This window comes from Oncorhynchus masou, chromosome 3, assembly GCF_036934945.1.
Source record: "Oncorhynchus masou masou isolate Uvic2021 chromosome 3, UVic_Omas_1.1, whole genome shotgun sequence".
Lineage (NCBI taxonomy): Eukaryota > Metazoa > Chordata > Actinopteri > Salmoniformes > Salmonidae > Oncorhynchus > Oncorhynchus masou.
In genome coordinates, this window is record NC_088214.1 from 9,288,973 (window position 1) to 9,305,846 (window position 16,874).

At 42.1% G+C, this 16,874-nt stretch overlaps 1 long non-coding RNA gene across 2 annotated transcripts; it reads left to right on the forward strand.

Annotated features, from left to right (window-relative positions):
- Nucleotides 1-540: 540 nt before the first annotated feature.
- On the forward strand, nucleotides 541-14,948 carry LOC135509639 (uncharacterized). 2 transcript variants are annotated; one of them, XR_010450958.1, is made up of 5 exons: nucleotides 541-611; nucleotides 2,130-2,416; nucleotides 2,525-2,604; nucleotides 2,742-2,858; nucleotides 11,815-14,948. It is a non-coding gene; the product is annotated as an uncharacterized LOC135509639 (long non-coding RNA). The 2 variants fall into 2 exon arrangements; XR_010450959.1 differs by having other exon boundaries at nucleotides 2,538-2,604.
- The last annotated feature ends 1,926 nt before the right edge of the window (nucleotides 14,949-16,874 follow it).

Below are 16,874 nucleotides of genomic sequence, written 5' to 3' on the forward strand. Positions count from 1 at the left end.
ATTTTCAAACATTTCTAAAAATCTGTTTTTGCTTTGTCATTATGGGTTATTGTGTATACAGTGGGGAGAACAAGTATTTGATACACTGCCGATTTTGCAGGTTTTCCTACTTACAAAGCATGTAGAGGTCTGTAGTTTTCATCATAGGTACACTTCAACTGTGAGAGACGGAATCTAAAACAAAAATCCAGAAAATCACATTGTATGATTTTTAAGTAATTCATTAGCATTTTATTGTAGAGCCCTACCAAAAATGTACATGTTAAAAACGAGTTAGAAAAAATATAATTACACAATAGCAAATCTAATATTTTTAAGTTGATTTGTAACATGATAAAAAAATGCATTCTACCACGTCTTTAATTTCACAAACACCTGAGTTTGGAGAGCATTTTCAGTACCTATATAAGTGTAGTGTATTGGAAACAGGTTATCAAGTCGTTTCAAATGCCATGGGACATTTTAGAATTGTGGATATTGTTATAAAAGCCTTCTAGAGGAAGACTAGGCCTATGTGACAATCCTTCCTCATTTGGGTTTAGTCATTTGTCAACGTATGGCGACTGTGCGTTTCACCCTCTCTATTCTACTAACTCTCCTCCATCATTCAGGTAAAAACATTTCATAAGACATCTGTATAGTGATATTTAATATATTGATTAGACATGTGTCTATAATCTGATTAGTAGGTTAGTAAGTAACAGGCAGTATCATTTGTACTGATTACTCTGCTTATAACCAGTCTAATCGGTGTCCTGGTTGTCTAACCAGTGGATCACACAGGAACTCAGAATAACATTTACATTTAAGTCATTTAGCAGACGCTCTTATCCAGAGCGACTTACAAATTGGAAAATAAGTCATAATCTAATGAAGTACTGAAGTTTTAAGTCATGTGATGTGTTTAACTTTACAACATTCAAGTAATTCATTGACTTTTAAATTGAAAATATGTCATTAACTTTAGGGCAACATTTTTTGATGATACTGTAGTTGTAAACATATGTTGAAGCTATACACGTGTTTACAAGTAATGAGTAATACAGCAATTTTGGGTGGTGATAGTATACAATACTGCACTACTGTGAGGAAAAGTTCTGTGTCAGTTACAAGAAGGTTACTGACAGGAAGCTACGCAACAACGCCATTTGAAGCAAGAAAACTTCTCACTATCGGAAATGCACAGCTCAACTTGTTTTCACATATGTATGTAAGAATCAACCACAAATATGTGCCCATATTTATAATCATCCAAGTTATCTATGCTTTAAGGCAGATTAGGTTCTACTTCATGGAGTTATAATTCATCAAGTTGCTTTTACTGAACGGTTTCTAAAACTGAACTTTATTTTTTATTTAACCTCTATTATTTTTATTTAACCTTTTGGGCGGCAGGGTAGCCTAGTGGTTAGAGCATTGGACTAGTAACCGAAAGGTTGCAAGTTCAAACTCCTGAGCTGACAAGGTTCAAAATCTGTCGTTCTGCCCCTGAACAGGCAGTTAACCCACTGTTCCTAGGCCGTCATTGGAAATAAAAATTTGTTCTTAACTGACTTGCCTGGTTAAATAAAGGTAAAATTAAAAATTAAAAAAATAAAAATTAACTAGGCAAGTCAGTTAAGGACAAATTCTTATTTACAATGACAGCCTACCAAGGAACAGTGGGTGAACTGCCTTGTTCAGGGGCAGAATGACAGATGTTTACCTTGTCAGCTCGGGGATTCGATCCAGCAACCTTTTGGTTATTGGCCCAACCTGCCGCCCCAACTGAACAGTTGATAGTGTGTATCACATCCTAGTTCTTTATTGTAAAAGTACTTCTATATGACTTGTAACAAAGGTTGTGACTCTGTTGATCTAAAGGCAGCTGATCTTTTTAATGGGTTAATATTTAAACCGTTTAGCAAATAGGGTGTATAGAGAAATTCTAGCCCAAACTACAAAGTCTGCAAATTGGATCATTACAATGTGTCAGTCAGTTTGGCTATTTGCAAAAACAATCCATTTCCACATATTCCTTTAAGAGGTTGCGTTGCTAAATTCATATGTACTACTGCTGTATTTGTCACATTGTACGATGGGCTTTTTCATCTTTTTTTTACATTAAGTATTCTGTGTGTTTATTTCAGAGCCCAGTGCTGAGACCTCTGTGTTTGTGCAGAAGGGACAGGATGTTCGCCTGAATGTCCAGACAAATGTTCAACTGCAAGATGTTGATGTGATATTTTGGAAGTTTAACAGATTAGACAATGTTGTAAAGTACCCCCCAAAAGGTACCGAGGTAGGGCTAAATTTAGTGTGGGAAACTTCTCTCTGCTACTGAAGAACCTCCAGGAAGGAGACAGTGGACTTTATGAAGCAGTAGTGTCTGGTAACAATGACAGAAACGTTGCTAAATACTTGATAAAAGTCTAAGGTATGTCTGACAGTTTTTCTATTTTATTATAAAGTAACACAGTTACAGTATCAATCAATAGAGCTAAACATGGTGTGCAGGTTAAATGCATATTCATTGGGACTCTAGCTCATGTACTCAGGTTAATAAACAAACAATCAGCTGGGCCAACGACACCAAGGAGATCAAAACAATTTGTCTGGAAAAAGGTAAGACAGATTTATACAAACACCGTGCACATACACGCACACACACGCACACACACACACACACACACTAGACTAGATGTTATATGCTGACGTATGTTGACGTTTAGATTTTGATGTCACTGTAATTCCAAAACCAGAGCGGGACAGAGAAGACCATAACTACGCTGTCACAGTCGGGATGCTCGGTCCCATCATCCACGTCATCATCATCTTTGTTGGATGCGCCTTGATTGGTTGGTGAAAGCTAAATAAAGGTAAGCTTACTGTTCTTGCTTATTACAGAAACCGTACAGTTGTGAATAAAACGGTTCCCTGGAGTAGGGAAGGAGGTATAACATACTCAGAGGAGTCTACAACCAATCCTATTCACCTGAAGCAAACTGAAATCATGCCCAACGTGCCAATGGATGCCAAGCCCACCCTCGGAAGCCCCACAATTCTGGCTATAATACCGGGGCTCGCATCCATTTCCAAAATTCAATACAGCACTTTAGTGAACCCAAACCCCCTGACTGCACAAGGCCAAAATATGTTATATCACATTCTCTCCTTCGGGGAACAGTAGGCATATTCATTACTGTACATTCTCTTTCAGTCGGTTACTCGGTATAAAACATGCAGACATACAATCAAGCCCCAAGCCGGTTCAGACGGTACCAAACGAGGAGACCCGCCCAAGCACCCACAGGTTCCACCGGATCCAAAAAGGGTCACAGAAGCCACCTTTTTCCCCTACCTTAATACTTACCTGAGAAGCCTGAATTGTCAGTACCTCATGAGGCCTGAACTGTCAGAGCCCTATATAACAAACCAGAACCTGCTACAACACGGTTATGTTTACTGACACGCTGCCACTGCAGCCCAAGTCCCTAGACCCAGGTCAGGTACTTCATGTGGAATAGAGGTCCATGTAGTCATGGCTCTGTGTAGTACTGTGTGCCTCCCATAGTCTCTTCTGGTCGTGGTTCTGTGAAGAGATCTCTTGTGGCATGTCTTGTGCAGTATGCATGGGTGTCCGAGCTGTGTGCCAGTAGTTTAGACAGTACAGCTCGGTGCATTCAATATATCAATACCTCTCATATATAAAAGTAGTGATGAAGTCAATCTCTCTTCCACTTTTAGCCAGGAGAGATTGACATGCATATTATCGATATTAGCTCTCTGTGTACATCCAAGAGCCAGCCGTGCTGCCCTGTTTTGATCAAATTACAATTTTCCTGAGTCCTTTTTTGTGGCACCTGACCACACAACTGAACAGTAGTCAAGTTGCGACAAAACTAGGGCTTTTAGGACCTGCTTTGTTGATAGTGTTGTTAAGAAGGCAGAGTATCGCTTTATTATAGACTCCCCATTTTAGCTACTAAATCTTAGCTACTAAATCTTCGCTACTAAATGCCTTTATGCTCGCTTCGAGGCAAGCAACACTGAAGCATGCACAAGAGCACCAGCTGTTCTGGATGACTGTCTGATAACTCTCTCGGTAGACGATGTGAACAAAAAATTTAAATAGGTCAACATTCACAAAGCTGCTGGGCCAGATGGATTACTAGGACGTATACTCAAAGCATGTGCAGACCAACTGTCAAGTGTCTTCACTGACATTTTCAACCTCTCCCTGACCGAGACTGTAAACCTTCAAGCAGACCACCATAGTCCCTGTGCCCAAGGAAGCGAAAGTAACCTGCCTAAATTATTACCGCCCCGTGGCACTCATGGAGCGGTTGCCATGAAGTGCTTTGAAAGTCTGGTCATGGCTCACATCAACAGCATCCTCCCGGACACACTAGACCCACTCCAATTCACATACCGGCCCAACAGTTCCACAGATAACGCAAACTCAATCGCACTCCACACCGCCCTTTCTCACCTGGACAAAAGGAACACCTATGTGAGAATGCTGTTCATCGACTACAGCTCAGCGTTCAACACCATAGTGCCCAAGAAGCTCATCACTAAGCTAAGGACTCTCGCACTAAACACTTCCCTCTGCAACTGGATCCTGGACTGCCTGACGGGCCGCCCCCAGGTGGTAAGATTAGGCAACAATACGTCTGCCACGCTGAACCTGTGGGAGCAAATATAACACATAGACAAATGCATAAGATGTACAGAATAGCTGAACATTAAAACCAGACTACATGAAGAGAAGGACACATAGAAGCCTAGTCCAGCTGGACATACAAAGGTCAGAGGTTGTATAAGGAGGGGGTCAGCCAAAGGACCAACTGATGGATTACAGATATCAATCACATCACAGGGGAGATACAAGTCTGTTTGATCTTAGACAGCCATATGAAGTGAAGGCGACCAGAACAGCTGGGCACCCTAAAGCTAAAGGAGATGAAGACACACACACAAAAGGGACACAGAGTTAATTACAGAGCCAAAGCATAGGGCTGTAAAATAGAGGAATGTAAACTATTTATAGTATAGCTGGACATGCTAGAAACTGAGGAGACACATAGTCTGCTGATCCTGGATAGTCCACAAACAAAAGAATGCTTTTAGCTAAATACAAGAACAAGGCAAGGGTCTTATCATCATAATCTGACGGAAAGCAGGTATGGGCGTTGTTGAGCTGAACAAGCGGGATGCACGGATTGGAATGTAACTTTATTTGCATTTGGGATGGGCTCATATGCAATATGTGGATAAATACTGGAGCCGGGGCTCTGGGAAGTGGAGTGTGTTCCATGGACCTTCCCGGCTTGCTATATTCTTGTATTAAAAAGCCGAATTGACTTCACAAGTTCTGTAATGCGTTGTATTTGATCCGATTTTCTACTACAAACCTTAACACTGTGGCCCCTCAGGGGTGTGTACCTAGTCCCCTCCTGTATTCCCTGTTCACCTACGACTGTGTGGCCAAACATGACTCCAACACCATCATTTAGTTTGCTGACGACACAACAGTGGTAGGCCTGATCACAGACAACGATGTGACGGCCTACAAGGAGGTGGTCAGTGAACTGGCAATGTGGTGCCAGGACAACAACCTCTCCCTCAATGTGAGCCAGACAAAGGAGCTGATCGTGAACTACAGGAAAAGGTGGTCTGAACAGGCCCCCATTAACATCGACAGGGCTGTAGTGGAGCGGGTTGAGAGCTTCATGTTCCTTGGTGTCCACATCACCAATGACTGATCTTGTTCCAAACATACCAAGACAGTCGTGAAGAGGGCATGACAAAACCTTTTCCCCCTCAAGAGACTGAAAAGATTTGTCATGGGTCCCCAGATCCCCAAAAGGTTCTACAGCTGCACCATCGAGAGCATCCTGACCGGTTGCATCACCACCTGGTATGGCAACTGCTCGGCATCTGACCGTAAGGCCCTAAAGAGGGTAGTGCGAATGGGCCAGTACATCACTGGGGCCAAGCTTCCTGCCATCCAGGACCTATATAATAGGCGTGTCAGAGGAAAGCCCATAAAATTGTCAGAGACTCCAGTCACCCAAGTTAAAGACTGTTTTCTCTGCTACCGCATAGCAAGCGGTACTAGAGCGCCAAGTCTGAAACTAACTGCAGCTCTTTTTTGAGGGTTTTCAGTCATTTCAGTCGCTGTAGTAGCTGACATGTAGCTGAGTTATCCGCATACATAGACACTCTGGCTTTACTCAAAGTCAGTGGCATGTCATTACTAAAAATGGAAAAAGCAAGGGGCCTAAACAGCTACTGTGGGAAATTCCTGATTCTACCTGGATTATATTTGAGAGGCTTCCATTAAAGAACACCCTCTGTGTTCTGTTAGACAAGTAACTTTTTATCCACATTATAGCAGGGTGTTTAAAGCCAAAACACATACGTTTTTCTAGTAGCAGACTATGATCAATAATGTCAAAAGCTGCACTGAAGTCTAACAAGACAGCCCCCACAATAATTTTATCATCAATTTCTCTCAGCCAATCATCAGTCATTTGTGTAAGTGCTGTGCTTCTTTAGTATTCTTCCCTATAAGCATGCTGAAATTCTGTTGTCAGTTTGTTTACTGTAAAATACCATTGTATCTGGTCAAACCAAATGTTTTCTAGAAGTTTACTAAGAGTTGGTAACAGGATGATTGGTTGGCTATTTTAGCCAGTAAAGGGGGCTTTACCATTCTTGGGTAGCGGATTGACTTTAGCTTCCCTCCAGACCTGAGGGCACACACTTTCTATTAGGCTTATATTAAAGATGTGTCAAATAGGAGTGGCAATATCATCTGCTATTATCCTCAGTCATTTTCCATCCAGATTGTCAGACCCTGCTGACTTGTCATTGTTGATGATAGACAGCAATCCTTTTTTCACCTCGTCCACACTGACTTTACGGAATTCAAAAGTACAAAAGTCTTGTCTTTCATAATTTGGTCCGATATACTTGGATGTGGAGTGTCAGCGTTTGTTGCTGGCATGTCATCCCTAAGTTTGCTTATCTTGCCAATGATAAAGTCATTAAAGTAGTTTGCAATATCAGTGGACTTTGTGATGAATGAGCCATCTGATTCAATGAATGATGGAGCCGAGTTGGCTTTTTTCCCCAAAATGTCATTTAAGGTGCCCCAAAGCTTTTTACTGTCATTCTTTATATAATTTATCTTTGTTTCATAGTGTAGTTTATTTTGATTTCTTAATTTGCAGTAAGTTTGCCAATCATTTGGGCTGCCAGACTTAATTACCATAACCTTTGCCTCATCCCTCTCAACCATACATTTTTTTCAATTCCTCATCAATCCAAGGGGATTTAACAGTATTTACAGTCATTTTCTTAATGGGTGCTGCTTATTAGTAACTGGAATAAGTAGTTTCATAAATGCATCAAGTGCAGCGTCTGGTTGCTCCTCATTACACACCTGTCACGGCTGTTGGAAGGAGAGGAACAAGGTGCAGCGTGGTAACTGTACATTTTCTTTAATCAAAATGATGCCAAAAAAACAAACACTACAAACACCAACCGTGAAGCTCAAAAGCAAAGTGCTCTAAACAAAGTCAACTTCCCACAAACACAGGTGGGAAAAAGGGTACCTAAGTATGGTTCCCAATCAGAGACGACGATAGACAGCTGTCCCTGATTGAGAACCATTCCCGGCCAAACACATAGAAATAGAAATCATAGAACACAAAACATAGAATGCCCACAACTCACTCCCTGACCAAACCAAAATAGAGACATTAAAAAGATCTCCAAGGTCAGGGCATGACAGTAACCCCCCCCACAAAGGTGCGTACTCCGGCCACAAAACCTAAACCTATAGGGAAGGGTCCGGGTGGGCATCTATCCGCTGTGGCGGCTCTGGTGCGGGACGTAGACCCCACTCCACCTCTGGCTTGGCCCACTTAGGTGGCGCCTCTAGAGCGGGGACCCTCGCCGCCGACCCCGGACTGGGGACCCTCGTAGCGGGCCCCAGACTGGGGCGACTCTGGAAGCTCTGGGCTGGAGGGTGACTCTGGCGACACACAGGAGACCTGGCTCTGGGAGCCGGTACAGGACTCACCAGGCTGGGGAGACATACAGGAGGCCTCTTCCTTAGCCGAGGCACCGGATACACTGGGCTGTAGAGGAGCACTGGCGGTCTCGAGCGCAGAGCTGGCATCACCCGTTCTGGCTGGATGCCCGCTTTCACCCGGCAAATGCGGGGCGCTGGCACCCAGCACAAAGTTATCGATAAAAGTGACTTTTAGCCAGATGTGTAATGCCATCAGTCTGCTGAATATTTCACACTTTCTTTTTCACATGTAGTCATGGCTCTATGTAGTACTGTGCTCCTCCCACAATCTGTTATGGACTTGGGGACTGTGAAGATACCTCTGGTGGCATGTCTTGTGCGGTATGCTTGGGTGTCTGAGCTGTGTGCTAGTATTTTAAACAGACAGCTCAGTATCTTTAGCATGTCCACACCTTACAAAGACAAGTAATGATGCAGTCAATCTCTCTCCACTTTGAGCCATGAGAGATTGACATGCATGTCAGTAACGTTAGCTCTCCGTGTACATTTAAGGGCCAGCCGTGCTGCCCTGTTCTGAGCCAACTGCAATTTTCACAAATCCTTCTTTGTGGTACCTGACCACACTACTGAACAGTAGTCCAGGTGCACCAAAACCAGGACCTGTAGGACCTGCCTTGTTGATAGTGTTGTTAAGAAGACAGAGTAGCACTTTTGTTTCAATATGTTTTGACCATGACAGTTTACAGTCCAGCATTACTCCACCTTGTCGTGTCTCTACAATCATTAAATTGAAGACGTATTTTTTTCAAAGATTCTCTGTAATTAGTATTACGCGATCAAGTGATTAATCATGCACATGTAATTAACTAGGAAGTCGGGTCAAATTGTTGGTTATCTGCACAAACCCAGTCTTCACAATGAATCATCCATAAATCAATTGTCAATTCACAGAAATACATAAACAAACAGTAAATATGGTTACAAGAAATTATAGGAGAATGTGCCCTAGTGGGCTGAACCGGAATGGCGGCTTGTTAGACAAAAGGGGAAGTGGGGGTCGACTAAGAAGTCATTACAGAGTGATAATTATAATAATTGAAATGCTAATCCTTTGCACATGAACGCTCACTCATTCGGGAACAATTGCAATCAATATATATATTTACGCTCAGTGTGTCGTCTTGATCGCTGGTGAAAAGTTTTTCTTTTGTAGAATTGTCCGTCTCTCTCCCTCTCTCTGTCTTGGTTATAGGGGATAGGTCAGAGTGACATTCATTCATTTGTTACTGAATGAATGTTTCGGCGGTTGTCGTTCTTCGCGTTCAATGATACCGAATTCCTAGCTGCAGACTAGTAATTAATATTAAAGACGTGTTCTTATTCTGTCGGTATCGATAGTGTAAGAGTTTAACCACGTGGTATGGTTAAAAGATTCAGCAATGGTCCACAACCTTTGTCCTCCCCCAATGGAGAAAAACATGGTCTGCTGATAATTTCTCAAAGTTGGGTTTTATTGGGAATGGCAGAAAAGGGCTGTCCCAGGATGTCTGATCCTAACTGGGCTCAGGGGCGGTCCTCTGATTTAGTTAACTCCAATCCCCTTTTTGAGTTATCCTTCATTAAACAGTCCAAAATCACATTGTACAATTGTGTAAACAGTATCATACTCACTCATTTATCTTATACAACAATTAGATTTAAACCTCATATCTGAGGCTATTATATTAACAGCATTATGGTAATGTGGCCACACCATCTCCCATGAGCTTCCCCAAGTTGTAACAAACAGACCAGTTCGTAGCTGGATTCTTCACCGATCTTTTATACTTTCTCCGGAACATGAAATTTGTTCGTACCTCAAGTTCTGTGAGGTGGAAGAAATTCCTTTGTGCTCCATGAACATTTACTCTGCCTCTTATACTATGTGGCCATGTAGGCAGGGTCTTTTCAGGAATTTACAACCTCTCTCTGAACACAGCAGTATAGTTGAAGGAGGTTTAGGGTTTAGTGAATGATTTCTCCCAAATACAATGCTTTTAGTTTTGGAAATATTTAGGACTAACTTATTCCTTGCTACCCATTCTGAAACTAACTGCAGCTCTTTGTTAAGTGTTGCAGTCATTTCAGTTGCTGTAGTAGCTGACGCGTATAGTGTTGAGTCATCCGCATACAAGAAATTCCCACATATTCTGAGCACTTGTTGTCTGCTTTTACTTCATTCTGCAGTCTAACTCATCCTAAACCATCTCAATTGGGTTGAGGTCAGGTGATTGTGGAGGCCAGGTCATCTGATGCCCCACTCCATCACTCTCCTTCTTGATCAAATAGCCCGTACTCTGCCTGGAGGTTTGTTGGTGTCCTGTTGAAAAACAAATGATTGTCCTACTAAGCGCAATCAGATTGGATTGCGTATCACTGCAGAGTGCTGTGGTAGCCATGCTGGTTAAGTGTGCCTTGAATTCAAAATAAATCACAGACAGTGTCACCAGCAAAGCACCCCCACACCATCACACCTCCTCCTCCATGCTTCACGATGGGAACCACACATGCGCAGATCATCCGTTCACCTATTCTGCGTCTCACTAAGACACCGTGGTTGGAACCAAAAATCTCACATTTGGACTCATCAGACCAAAGGAAAAATGTCCACCGGTCTAATGTCCATTGCTCGTGTTTCTTGGCTGAACTAAGTCTCTTCTTCTTAATGGTGTCCTTTAGTAGTAGTTTCTTTGCAGCAATTAGACCATGAAAGCCTGATTCAGCATTCTACTTTGAACAGTTGAATTTGAAATGTGTCTGTTACTTGAACTTTGTGAAGAATTTGTTTGGGCTAGAATTTCTGAGGCTGGTAACTAATGAACTTATCCTATGTCAAATATAAAATCTACTTTGATTTGTTTAACACGTTTTTGGTTACTACACGATTCCATATGTGTTATTTCAAAGTGATGATGTCTTCACTTTTATTCTACAATGTAAAAAATAGTAAAAATTAAGAAAAGCCCTGGAATGAGTAAGCGTGTCCAAACTTTTGACTGGTACTGTATGTAAATAAGGTATTTCTGTTTTTTATTGTAAATAATATTTGCAAACATTTCTAAAAACCTGTTTTCACTTTATAGGGTGTTGTGTGTAGAATGATGAGTACATTTAAAAAAAACAAGGCTAGAACAAGGCTGTACCGTAACAAAATGTGGAAAAGGTAAAGGTGTCTGAATGCACTCTAGTTGCGAGCCACAGAATTATAGCCAGGAAAGAGGGGCTTCCGAGGGTGGGCTTGGCACCCATTGGCCCATTGGGCATCGTTTCAGTTTGCATCAGGTGAATAGGATTGGTCGTTGACTCCCTAGTGTGTTATACCTTGTGAGCGACTCAAAGTTAACACATTATATTAATTAAACTTTTGTGAAAACTGTTGAAAACAGGATGTAGTAATTTCACATTATTTATATTCACAGCTAATTTTATTGTATTTTTATGTAGTTGATTTAAAGGTGACAAAGTGGAAATTATAATCACAGAGTATGCTATATCCAGGGTAAGATAACATAGATATTTAACACCACTGATATTGTGTCATTGTTGATGCCATTTTTTAAATGAAGTTAGTGGAAAATGTATAAATTCTAAAATGCTGAGAAATTCATGTTCATTTATTATATTATAGAGCATTGAACCACAGAAATATTAATTTTATTGATTTGAGGTAATTAATGACCTTGTTTTATAACCGGGTCACCATTCATAAATTCATAGTGAAGTTGTTACTGTATGTTTGTATTCTCCAGACTCCAGGTAACAGTCAAATAGGTGATGAAGAGCAGGAATCTCCAGGTCCAGGTCAAGCATCAGCCACAATCTACAGTATGGTGGGACTACCCCAACCCCAGCCTATGAACCATTCCACCATGATGGGAGACCAGTCTCCACCTGAGGACTTCCCCATGACCTCCATGACCTCCATGACCATGCCTGAGAGTTTAAATGCTACTGTATGGTGGGGCAAAAGAGAAGCAAACAATAATCAGGAATTTTAACATCATCTTAGACCAGGATTCTATCACATAGCTTGTTGTCAGCTATACACCTTTGAAGGCAATGCTCCCGCGTTCAATGAGAAAACATTCAATTCAGTTCAGTCGGGAAATTATGTTTAAATGTACATAGCTGGCAAACCATGATCAAATTCAAATCAAATCAACTTTATTTGTCACATACACATGGTTAGCAGATGTTAATGCGAGTGTAGCGAAATGCTGGTGCTTCTAGTTCCGACAATGCAGTAATAACCAACAAGTAATCTAACTAACAATTCCTAAACTACTGTCTTGAATATGTACATAAGGATATATGAATGAGTGATGGTACAGAGCAGCATAGGCAAGATACAGTAGATGGTATCGAGTACAGTATATACATATGAGATGAGTATGTAAACAAAGTGGCATAGTTAAAGTGGCTAGTGATACATGTATTACATAAGGATGCAGTCGATGATATAGAGTACAGTATATACGTATGCATATGAGATGAATAATGTAGGGTAAGTAACATTATATAAGGTAGCATTGTTTAAAGTGGCTAGTGATATATTTACATCAATTCCCATTATTAAAGTGGCTGGAGTTGAGTCAGTGTCAGTGTGTTGGCAGCAGCCACTCAATGTTAGTGGTGGCTGTTTAACAGTCTGATGGCCTTGAGATAGAAGCTGTTTTTCAGTCTCTCGGTCCCAGCTTTGATGCACCTGTACTGACCTCGCCTTCTGGATGATAGCGGGGTGAACAGGCAGTGGCTCGGGTGGTTGATGTCCTTGATGATCTTTATGGCCTTCCTGTAACATCGGGTGGTGTAGGTGTCCTGGAGGGCAGGTAGTTTGCCCCCGATGATGCGTTGTGCAGACCTCACTACCCTCTGGAGAGCCTTACGGTTGATGGTGTTGAATGCCGAGCTGTAGTCGATGAACAGCATTCTCACATAGGTATTCCTCTTGTCCAGATGGGTTAGGGCAGTGTGCAGTGTGGTTGAGATTGCATCGTCTGTGGACCTATTTGAGCGGTAAGCAAATTGGAGTGGGTCTAGGGTGTCAGGTAGGGTGGAGGTGATATGGTCCTTGACTAGTCTCTCAAAGCACTTCATGATGACGGAAGTGAGTGCTACGGGGCGGTAGTCGTTTAGCTCAGTTACCTTAGCTTTCTTGGGAACAGGAACGATGGTGGCCCTCTTGAAGCATGTGGGAACAGCAGACTGGTATAGGGATTGATTGAATATGTCCGTAAACACACCAGCCAGCTGGTCTGCGCATGCTCTGAGGGCGCGGCTGGGGATGCCGTCTGGGCCTGCAGCCTTGCGAGGGTTAACACGTTTTACTCACCTCGGCTGCAGTGAAGGAGAGACCGCATTTTTCCGTTGCGGGCAGTGTCAGTGGCACTGAGCAAGACATCCTGGTCCGTGACTGGGCTGGATTTCTTCCTGTAGTCCGTGATTGACTGTAGACCCTGCCACATGCCTCTTGTGTCTGAGCCGTTGAATTGGGATTCTACTTTGTCTCTGTACTGACGCTTAGCTTGTTTGATAGCCTTACGGAGGGAATAGCTGCATTGTTTGTATTCAGTCATGTTACCAGACACCTTGCCCTGATTGAAAGCAGTGGTTCGCACTTTCAGTTTCACGCGAATGCTGCCATCAATCCAAGGTTTCTGGTTAGGGAATGTTTTAATCGTTACTATGGGAACGACATCTTCAACGCACGTTCTAATGAACTCGCACACCGAATCAGCGTATTCGTCAATGTTGTTATTTGACGTAATACGAAACATGTCCCAGTCCACGTGATGGAAGCAGTCTTGGAGTGTGGAGTCAGCTTGGTCGGACCAGCGTTGGACAGACCTCAGCGTGGGAGCTTCTTTTTTTAGCTTTTGTCTGTAGGCAGGTATCAGCAAAATGGAGTCGTGGTCAGCTTTTCCGAAAGGGGGCGGGGCAGGGCCTTATATGCGTCGCGGAAGTTAGAGTAACAGTGATCCAAGGTTTTTCCGCCCCTGGTTGCGCAATCGATATGCTGATAAAATTTAGGGAGTCTTGTTTTAAGATTAGCCTTGTTAAAATCCCCAACAACGATGAATGCAGCCTCCGGATAAATGGTTTCCAGTTTGCAAAGAGTTAAATAAAGTTCGTTCAGAGCCATCGATGTGTCTGCTTGGGGGGGGGATATATACGGCTGTGATTATAATCGAAGAGAATTCTCTTGGTAGATAATGCGGTCTACATTTGATTGTGAGGAATTCTAAATCAGGTGAACAGAAGGATTTGAGTTCCTGTATGTTTCTTTCATCGCACCATGCCTCGTTAGCCATAAGGCATACACCCCCACCCCTCTTCTTACCAGAAAGGTGTTTGTTTCTGTCGGCGCGATGCGTGGAGAAACCCGTTGGCTGCACCGCTTCGGATAGCGTCTCTCCAGTGAGCCATGTTTCCGTGAAGCACAGAACGTTACAGTCTCTGATGTCCCTCTGGAATGCTACCTTTGCTCGGATTTCATCAACCTTGTTGTCAAGAGACTGGTGTGACGACCCTCCCACTCCGTCTGCTGTATTCTGTTTGTTCTTGTTTCCTTATTAGGATGCCGGTGGGCGGAGTTGGGGAGGGTCGTCAGCTACATGGGAAACACCTGGGCCAGGTGTGTCCCAGGATAAATAGACCTCTTCCACATTCATGGAGGAGACTCTCTCCATGCAGACACCATTGTAGATTGTGTTGTGGTTCTTGGTGGCCTTTTGTTTGTTTGCATTGGCACCTTTCAATACCCTGCATTATCACATTCATGCATGCAAAACACTCACTTACACTACTGATTACTGATTACACACACCATTGTATATTTTGCTTAGTTGCTTTAGTTAATAAATATATATTTTGTTACTCCTTATCTCCACGTTGTCTCCCTTTGTTACGGGCTTTGAGCCGGTTCGTGACACTGGACATTGGCAAGATGAATGCTAGGAAGTGGGGCACGATGTGCCCGTCTCCGTAGTCTGACCAGAAGACCGCTACGTTTCCCTCTTTTTCGGAGTCGTTTTTTGGGGTCGCTGCATGCGATCCATTCCGTTGTCCTGTTTGTAAGGCAGAACACAGGATCCGCGTCGCGAAAAACATATTCTTGGTCGTACTGATGGTGAGTTGACGCTTATATACAGTAGTTCTTCTCGGCTGTATGTAATGAAACCTAAGATGACCTGGGGTACTAATGTAAGAAATAACACGTAAAAAAACAAAAAACTGCATAGTTTCCTAGGAAGGCGAAGCGAGGCGGCCATCTCTGTCAGCGCCGGAAGTCCATTGAATCTTGGCCTAAGACCGCGGAATATCAGTGCTGTAGCGTGATTGAAATTTAAAGGCAATGTACCTGTTTGTGTGGGGACTACATCGGTAAACTCTGCATATGTCGCCTCAATCGGAAATGACCTTTACATTTCTATCGTGCTACAATTCGGATATTCTTCCAAACAACGATCAACTACAGATGAAGGATCTTAATTTGACCACACTGTTGTTGCAGGAAATGCAAACTTGTTTAAAAATGCTTTTAAAAACTTGTTTAAAAATGCTTCTAAAGTTTGGAATTTACACTTTAAAATATCAAACTTGATTTGCCAATACAAAAAATCTAAAACCTCCACAAACATTTACATTCATTATATCTGCATAATCCTGTTGCATCAGGATATTTTCCTGCTGTGAGAAACTAGTCAAATTAAGATCCTACATCTGTAAGCACAGCTGTCTTTGAAAATTTTAAATATATATATTAACAATTTTCCAACATCTAGTGAAAAGCCTCCCCAGAAGAGTTGCAGCAAAAGGGGGACCAAGTCCATATTCGTAGCCATGATTTTGGATTGAGATGTCCACAAACTTTTGGTTATGTAGTGTGTATATATATATATACTAATAGACTATTTGAAGAGGGATGCTGAATGATAAATACATCAGCCAATAGCACTCACGGGGTGTTTGAAAGAAGAGAACATGCGATGACGGTAGGCTATTGCAGTAGTTTATTCAGACCCATAACCATTCACTATTTGTGAGGAGAAGTGATATTTGTCAGCATCTTATACTAGTCCCAAATTATTCAAGCATGTCATTACACTGACGAAGATAAGGACAACGAAACGTATTTCATTTTACTGTTGAAAGCAAAGAAGGATTGAAGCAGCAATAGAGATATGCTAATGCACACGTCGCACAACGTTGGGGGAAATATTACTAAAGGTATTTACATGTCAGCCTGCTAATTATAAAAATTATATTTCGAAATTAAAATCAAATTTGCTAGCTCATAATTGTAACTTTGCAGGCGGCATGTGCTGCACCAGAATCACGTTCTCTCCCTGCTTCATGGTTTGAATGAGGTCTGTAATTCCAGTCCATATAATACAATACAGTAATACAATCTACACTCAAGATTACTGAAGATGTTCCATTTATTTACCCAAGAGAGCATAGCTATATCTATGGGCTTTTCTGTTGTACGTAATGTGCGGTAGCCTACACAGTATATTATAGGCTATGCATTGGATAACAACACAATCATTTGGGCTTGGGCTCTTAAAAAATGTATGGCTCATCAGGCTTCACGCCGATCAAAGCGCTAATCATATCCAGACATATTTACAAATTTATAATGCTTTAGAATGACACTTCCGGAGAAGTTATTTGCTCACAGAATGGAACATCTGTGGAATACCGGAAAATATTCATGTTAAACACTATTGCACACAGAGAGTCCATGCAACTTATGTGATTTGCTAACCTCTTGAGACTAGGGGGCAGTATTTTGATGTTTGGATGA